This window comes from Gorilla gorilla, chromosome X (genome assembly GCF_029281585.2).
Source record: "Gorilla gorilla gorilla isolate KB3781 chromosome X, NHGRI_mGorGor1-v2.1_pri, whole genome shotgun sequence".
Lineage (NCBI taxonomy): Eukaryota > Metazoa > Chordata > Mammalia > Primates > Hominidae > Gorilla > Gorilla gorilla.
In genome coordinates this window covers 91,042,732-91,051,141 of record NC_073247.2, presented here as the reverse complement: position 1 = coordinate 91,051,141, position 8,410 = coordinate 91,042,732, and the positions used below count along the sequence as shown (strand labels likewise).

The 8,410-nt window shown below is 41.3% G+C and overlaps 1 pseudogene; it reads right to left on the bottom strand.

Annotated features, from left to right (window-relative positions):
* Nucleotides 1–482: 482 nt before the first annotated feature.
* Nucleotides 483–2,735, bottom strand: LOC101154237 (chromosome-associated kinesin KIF4A-like; annotated as a pseudogene).
* Between the last annotated feature and the right edge of the window lie 5,675 nt (nucleotides 2,736–8,410).

Sequence of the window (8,410 nt, the reverse complement as noted above, 5' to 3'; positions counted from 1 at the left end):
AGCTCCCAGCAAGATCAATGCAGAAGGCGGCTGATTTCTGCATTTTCATCTGAGGTACCTGGCTCATCTAATTGGGACTGGTTAGGCAGTAGGTGCAGCCCATGGAGGGCAAGCAGAAGCAGGGTGGAGTGTTGCCTCACATGGGAAGCACAAGGGGTTGGGGAACTCCTTTCCCTAGCCAAAGGAAGCCGTGAGGGACTATGCTATGAGGAAGAGTGCATTCCAGCGCACATACTATGCTTTTCCCACAGTCTTTACAACCCTCAGACCAGGAGATTCCCTCCGGTGCCTACACCTCCAGGGCCCTGGGTTGCAAGCACAAAACTAAGCAGTCATTTGGGCAGGCACCGAGCTAGCTGCAGGTGGTTTTTTGTTTTGTTTTGTTTTGTTTTGTTTTTCATACCCCAGTGACACTTGGAATACCAGAAAGGCAGAACCATTCACTCCCCTGGAAACGGGCTGAAGCCAGACAGCCAAGTGGTCTAGCTCAGTAGATCCCAGCCCACAGACCCCAGCAAGCTAAGATCCACTGGCTTGAAATTCTCACCGCCAGCACGGCAGCCTGAAGTCAACCTAGGATGCTCGAGCTTGGTGGAGGGAGGAGCCTCCACCATTACTGAAGCTTGAGTAGGTGGTTTTCCCTTCACAGTATAAACAAAGCCGCTGGGAAGTTTGAACAGGGTGGAGCCCAACACAGCTCAGCAAAGCCACTGTAGCCAAACTGCCTCTCTAGGTTCCTCCTCTCTGAGCAGGGCATCTCTGAAAGAAAGGCAGCATTCCCAGTCAGGGGCTTATAGATGAAACTCCCATTTCCCTGGGACAGAGCACCTGGGGGAAAGGGGCGGCTGTGGGTGCAACTTCAGCAGACTTAAACGTTCCTGCCTCCTGGCTCTGACGAGAGCAGTGGATCTCTACATTTTCTTTCCATTCCTGGTCTTCCAAAGCCTCCACTAGCTTTTGAAGATCCAGTTTTCTGGCTGCATGCTGCCTTAGCTCTTCTAGCTTGGCGTTAATTTTTTTTTTTTTTTTTGAGACGTTGTCTCGCTCTGTCGCCCAGGCTGGAGTGCAGTGGCGCGATCTGGGCTCATTGCAAGCTCCGCCTCCCGGATTCACGCCATTCTCCTGCTTCAGCCTCCCAAGTAGCTGGGACTACAGGCGCCTGCCACCACCACGCCCGGCTAATTTTTTGTATTTTTAGTAGAGAGGGGTTTCACCGTGTTAGGCAGGATGGTCTCAGTCTCCTGACCTCGTGATCCGCCCGCCTTGGCCTCCCAAAGTGCTGGGATTACAGGCGTGGGCCACCGCGCCCAGCAGCGTTCATTTTTTCATTCACTTGCTCTGTCAAAATGATCCTCTCTAACATTTGGGCTGTCTGACCAGCTGCCTCACTCAGACCACGACTTAATTTTTTATTCTCCATCAGGGATTGTAGATTCTCTGATGGTTACACATTTATAGATCCAGGCAGGGTACCTCCATGGGCTTGTAGGAACCAGACTTGTAGCTGTTGTACCTGTTGCTTTAGATGATTAAGTTCAACTATTTGGGGATCAATATTAACAACAGGTTTGTTCCTGGTTTTTCTTGCTCTGTCAGCATAGCGAAGGGTATTTAGTTTCCTCTAGATTGGAGCCAGCAGGACTCACACAGGCTATTATAAGAGTATGGTTATTACCACTTAGAGAACCTTGAAGCAGTCGAGCCAACTTGGAATCTCCGTAGGACACAAAGTCACCCTTTTTGTCTTCTCCAAGAGCACTGGTTACATTTCCCAAGCATAGAAGGCCTCGGTTAATATTAATACCCTCTTTTAGATGATCCCCTTCATCTTTGGTTTTCTTCTCTCTTTCTGATCCAGCGAGGTCTACAAGATGCAGCTTGGAGCAAAAGCTGCTATTCTTGTCACTTTTCTTTCTCTGCTCTATGGAGATTGTAAAGATGGCATGAGATTCGGACGACTGGGGGTTCATAGCTGTGGAGGCCACAGTCCTAAAGTTGTTGCCCTGCTCGAAATAGGAAACAGTATCCAAGGCAACTAAAACTGTCTGCTCAGTGAGTATCACAATCTTTATGCTATAGAATACACATTCTTTTCCTCAGTACATGGATCATTCTCAAGGATAGATCATAAGGTATGCCACAAAACAAGACTTAAAACATAAAAAAAATAAAATAATATCAAGTATCATCTGTAATCACAAAGGAATAAAATTAGAAATCAATAACCTTAGGATCATCCCATATGTTTATTTGAGCTTTCTCACAAGATGGGCATAGAAGATCCAAAATTTCTTCACTGTAAATCTTTAAGCAAGACATGTTCAGAGTAAATTCCAAGTCACTCTTTTTATCAATTTCTTTGAAGAGCAGTTGTATTACCCTAGGAATAACCCCAACTGTTGATTCGTTCTCTTGCTCTGCAGTGTAAGCACCTCCCATTGAATACATGTTTTTCCAGTGCAAGTCTGCCCATAGGCCAGGACCGTTGCATTATATCATTTAAATATGCCTTTTATGAGTGGTGCTACTGCTGTATTGAAGACTTCTTCCTGTTCATTACTGGGGTCAAACACAAAATCACAGTTCAAGGATTTATCAGTACCAACCACTACCTGAGGCTCCCTGGGCATGAAGGAAAGGCATATCTGGCAGCAGCCCTCGCTAATCTCTTTGGGGACCAGAGGGCAACAACACAGTGCCACTCTTATAGGAATTCCCTTCACCTCTTCCTTCATGATCCTATCTCAGCACCGCCTCAAACTCAATGTGTTTTCTTGGTTCTCCCCAGGTCTCCCCTTACTACAGTTTCTTTATCCAGTCCACTGTTGATGGGGATCTGGGTTGATTTCATGTCTTTGCTATTGTGAATAGTGCTGCAATAAACATATGAGTACATGTGTTTTTTGGTAGAAAAATATATATTATAAAGGTGACCAGGGGCGGTAGCTCACACCTGTAATCCCAGTACATTGGGAGGCTGAGGTGGGAGGATCCCTTGAACTCGGGAGTTCAAGACCAGTCTGGCCCATGTGGTGAAACCCTGCCTTTACTAAAAACACAAGAAAAATTAGCCAGGAGTGGTGGCACACACCTATAATCCCAGCTATTCAGGTTGCTGAGGCGAAAGAATCCCTTGGACCTGGGAAGAGGGGTTGTAGTGAGCTGAGATTGCACCACTGCACTCCAGCCAGGGCGATGAAGTGAGGCTCTGTCGAAAAAAGGAAAGAAAGAAAGAAAAGAAAGAAAAAAGAAAGAAAGAAAGAAAGAAAGAAAGAAAGAAAGAATTTATTTTTGAAAGGAATATCTTAAACAGCTCTATGCACACAAAGTTGATAATCTTCATGAAATGGACAAAGTTCTTGAAAGACACAATCTGCCATGTCTCACACCAAAAAAATTACATAATCTGAATAGGCTTATATATATTAAAGGAATTGAGTAAGTTATTAATGATATTAATATTTAACAGTAATAGATACAATATAAGTTTTAGGGATAAGAAATACGATTTAACTAGAAATAAAAAAATTGTTTAAATTATAAAGACAATTGTGCAAAACTCTTAACCCACTCTAACAGTCAGTGTCCAAAGAAAAAGTAAATGGCATACTCAAAGGGTTTAACTGAGAAAAGTTTAATGAAAAGATTATTTAGAAACATAAAAGCAGGGTGATATATTTTATACATATATCACATTTTGTTTTTTCCAATAATCAACTGATGGAAATTTGTGTTCTTTCCACTTGTGGGATACTATGTATAATGCTGCCATGAAAATTTTCATACAAGTTTTGTTGTGGATATATGTTTTTATTTCCCTTAGGTAGATACTAGGAATGGAATTGCTGGGTCATATGGTAGCTTTATGTTTAACTTTTCCAGGAACTGCTAGCCTGTTTCCGAAAAGGCTGCACCTTCCAGTTCATTTTTCAACTCTAGCATAACTCTGATAGTCAAGACTGAAAAAATATGTTGAAGTTTCTTAAGGCTTGATTCTGGGTCTTTCCCCATCTCAGCATTGGACCCATCTTACAAATTCTGAATTTGAATAAATTGAGGTCAATCTTGCACTTTCTGCTAAAAAAAAATAAAATAAAAACTAAATTTAAAAAACTAAATAAAAATAAAAAACAGCCTCACTACTTTCTTATTTTGTTCAGTGGTTACTTATTCAACAAGAAAAACTACTTGATCAGCAAAATTGAATAAATGATTGGAATGAAAAATACACAGAAGAAAAATCAGACAAATAAATAATAATCCAATAATTGACGAGATACAAATTACAATAGAAAGTTTTTCACCTGTCAATTGATAAATAGCAAGATACAATGCCAGTGAAGATATAGTAATAATAGCTACTATGTTTTGAGTGTTTAATATAGGTCATGTGCTTTACATGCATTATTTCATTATCTTGGAATACTATATAATATGGGATACTATGTATAATGTATCCTATTATCATATTAGGCAGGAACTTTTATTAATTCCATTTTATAGTACAGAAAAATGTGCCAAAGTCATGAAGATAGTAATTCATGGTACTGGGATTTGGGTCCAGATAATCTGACTCACTCCCCTGGGTGTCTATAATTTTCTACCTTTAAAAATGAGTGTTTCATGTTCCATTCATGTATATCTTTCCTTCCTGTCTGCACACATAGATGAGAAGTGGTCTAACAAAATAATACAGAAAAGCAACAATATGATAGGAAATAAATAAGATCAATAGAAGAGGTGGGTTGTCTTCTACATGCTTTTCTTCAGAGAACATAGAAGAACAAAATCTTATCTAAAAGAGGACTATGAAGAGCCTTCTTGCCCTACAGAATTCCAGACCTTGACATTGCAGGGGAATGTTAAAATACAGCCAGGACCCTGCGGTGGAGGAAAGAATGGAGTGGAAAATAGAGACAAATTAAACTATTGGAGCTATGTGGGAATCTGTGTCACCATTAGAGGCTTTTTAAAATAGTCTTTAAAGAGATGCAACCCACTGGAGAAAATGAAAATCTATTCTGTACTACCCAGAGGATTTCTACTAAATTCATTAGTATAGAAAATTTCAAATGTATACAAAGATAGAAAGATATGATTAGCCTTTTTGTGTATAGCCACCACCCAATTTTTATCAATATATGGCCAGTGCTGATTCATCAATTGCCCTTCTTCATTTTTTATCCTATCTGCAAATACTTAAATATATACCTTGAAATAATATATATTATTTTTGAAAACATAGTATTATTATACACCTAAAATTATATTTTTAATTTATCTTTTATTTTTGTAGGGACCAGGTAAGTGAATACTCATGTGGTACATGATATATTTTGATACAGGCATACAATGTGTAATAATCAAATCAGGATAAATGAGGTATTAATCACCTCAACCATTTATTCTTTATGTTACAAACAATCCAATTTTACTCTTTTAGTTATTTTTAAAATGTACAAATAAATTATTTTTTACTAAGTCACCCTGTTGTCCTGACAAATACTAAGTCTTATTTATTCTTTCTATGTTTTTATACCAAATACCGATCCCCACTTCCTCCCTCATCTCCCACTACACTTCCCAGCATCTGGTAACCATCCTTCTACTCTCTATCTGCATGAGTTCAATTGTTTTGATTTTTAGCTCTCAAAAATAAGTGAGGGTATTACTGAGGGATCCTGGCAGATGGGAGTCAGGACTAGATTGCAGCTCTAGACAGAGTAGCATGTGGAGGCTTGCATTGTGAAGTTTAATTCCAGATCAACTCCAAAAACAAACCAGCAATCCTGGGAGGATCCTCTGAAGTAAGCAGACTGCTCCTGCAGGACCCAGGAGAAACCCCAAATACTGCGAGTGCCCCAACTGCGGAAGCGGGAAAGGGAGACCCTCCTCTCCCAAACACACCCCGGCACTGGAAAAGCTGAAGGTCTACTTGCAGGAGAGGTTTCTGACTTTATCTGGAGCTAAGTCAAGTTACAGAGCCAAGCCGAGTGAAATACAGGGGTAGAAGAAGCAGCAGAAAGGCCCTGGGAGCTCGCTGGGTCTTCAAGCAGTCCATTCCTGCCTGACACCACAGGGATCCATCAGGAGGATGGCCAGAGGAGCAGGGGTAAAACTCCAAAGGGAGAAAAAATTCTCTAGCTGAACTGTGTAATAATTTGAACAGGGCGAGAAGCCTCCTGGCCAGAACTCGAAGGAGGGTGGGAATCCAACATGCAGACTTCACAGACACAGGGAAGAGCTAAAGCCCTTTTCCTTCACAGCTGAGAGGCAGAAAAACCTCAGGCAAATTTTTAAGCCCATCTCACCCTCCGTCTGGAAACAGACTCAGGGCTGTTGGGAGAAGCACAGTGAGAGTGAGACCAGCCCTTCGGTTTGCCTGGGAGCTGGATGAGGCCTGTTACTGCCAGCATTCCCCCCACTTCCCTGACAACCAGCATGACTCAGAAGAGGCAGTCATAATCCTCCTAGGTACACAACTCCAGTGAACTGGGAATCTCATCCCCATCCCCTACAGCAGCCATAGCAAGACCCACCCAAGGAGAGTCTGAGCTCAGACATGCCTAGCCTGCCCCCACCTGATGGTCCTTCCCTATCCACCCTGGTAGCAAAAGAAAAAAGGCATTTAATCTTGGGAGTTCTAGGGCCCTGCCCAACACCAGTCCCTGTCCACACTACTACAACTGATGCTTTCTGGAAAACCCCACCTACTGACAGGAGGCCAACCAGCACAAAAATAGAGCATTAAACTACCAAAGCTAAGCACCCTCACGGAGTCCATTGCACCCTCTGCCACCTCCACCAGAACAGGAACTGGTATCCATAGCTGAGAGACCCATAGATGGTTCACATCACAGGACTCTGTGCAGACAACCCCCAGTACCAGCCCGGAGCTGGGTAGACTTGCTGGGTGGCTAGACCCAGAAGAGAGACAACAATCACTGCAGCTTGGCTCACAGGAAGCCACATCCACTGGAAAAGGGGGAGAGTACTACATCAAGGGAACACTCTGTGAGACAAAAATTCTGAACAACAGCCTTCAGTCCTAGACCTTCCCTCTGACAGAGCCCACTCAAATGAGAAAAAAACAGAAAAACAACCCTAGTAATATGACAAAACAAGGCTCTTCAACACCCCCCAAAAATCACACTAGCTCACCAGCCATGGATCCAAACCAAGAAGAAATCCATGATTTACCTGAAAAAGAATTCAGGAGGTTAGTTATTAAGCTAATCAGGGAAGGACAAGAGAAAGGCAAAGCCCAATGCAAAGAAATCCAAAAAAAGGATACAAGAAATGAAGGGAGAGATATTCAAGGAAATAGGTAGTTTAAAGAAAAAACAATAAAAAATTTGGGAAACTGCAGACATACTTTTAGAAATGGAAAATGCTCTGGAAAGTCTCAGCAATAGAATTGAACAAATAGAAGAAAGAAATTCAGAGCTTGAAGACAAGGTCTTTGAATTAACTCAATCCAACAAAGACAAAGAAAAAAGAATAAGAAAATATGAACTAAGCCTCCAAGAAGTCTGGGATTGTGTTAAATGACCAAACCTAAGAATAATCAGTGTACCTGAAGAAGGAGACAATTCTAAAAGCTTGGAAAACATATTTGGGGGAATAATCAAGGAAAACTTGCCTGGCCTTGCTAGAGACCTAGACATGCAAATACAAGAAGCACAAAGAACACCTGGGAAATTCATTGCTAAAAGATCTTCAACTACACACATTTTCATCAGGTTATCCAAAGTTAAGACAAAGGAAAGAATCTTAAGAGCTGTGAGACAGAAGCACCAGGTAACCTATAAAGGGTAACCTATTAGATTAACAGCAGATATCTCAGCAGAAACTCTACAAGCTAGAAGGGATTGGGCCCTATCTTCAACCTCCTCAAGCAAAACAATTATCAGCCAAGAATTTTGTATCCAGCGAATCTAAGTATCATACATGAAGGAAAGATACAGTCATTTTCAGACAAACAAATGATCTGAGAATTTGCCATTACCAAGCCACCACTACAAGAATTGTGAAAAGGAGCTCTAAATCTTGAAACAAATCCTGGAAACCCATCAAACCAGAACCTCTTTAAAGTATAAATCACACAAGACCTATAAAACAAAAATACAAGTTAAAAAGAAAAAAAAACAACAAAAAACAAATAAAAGTACACAGGCAACAAAGAGCATGATTAACGCAATGGTACCTCACATTTCAATGCTAACATTGAATGTAAATGGCGTAAATGCTCCACTTAAAAGACACAGAAGTGCAGAATGGATAAGAACTCAGGAACCAAATATCTGCTGCCTTCAGGAGACTTATCTAACACATAAGAACTCACATAAACTTAAAGAGGTAGAAAAAGGCATTTCATGCAAATGGACACCAAAAGTGAGCAGGGGGAGCT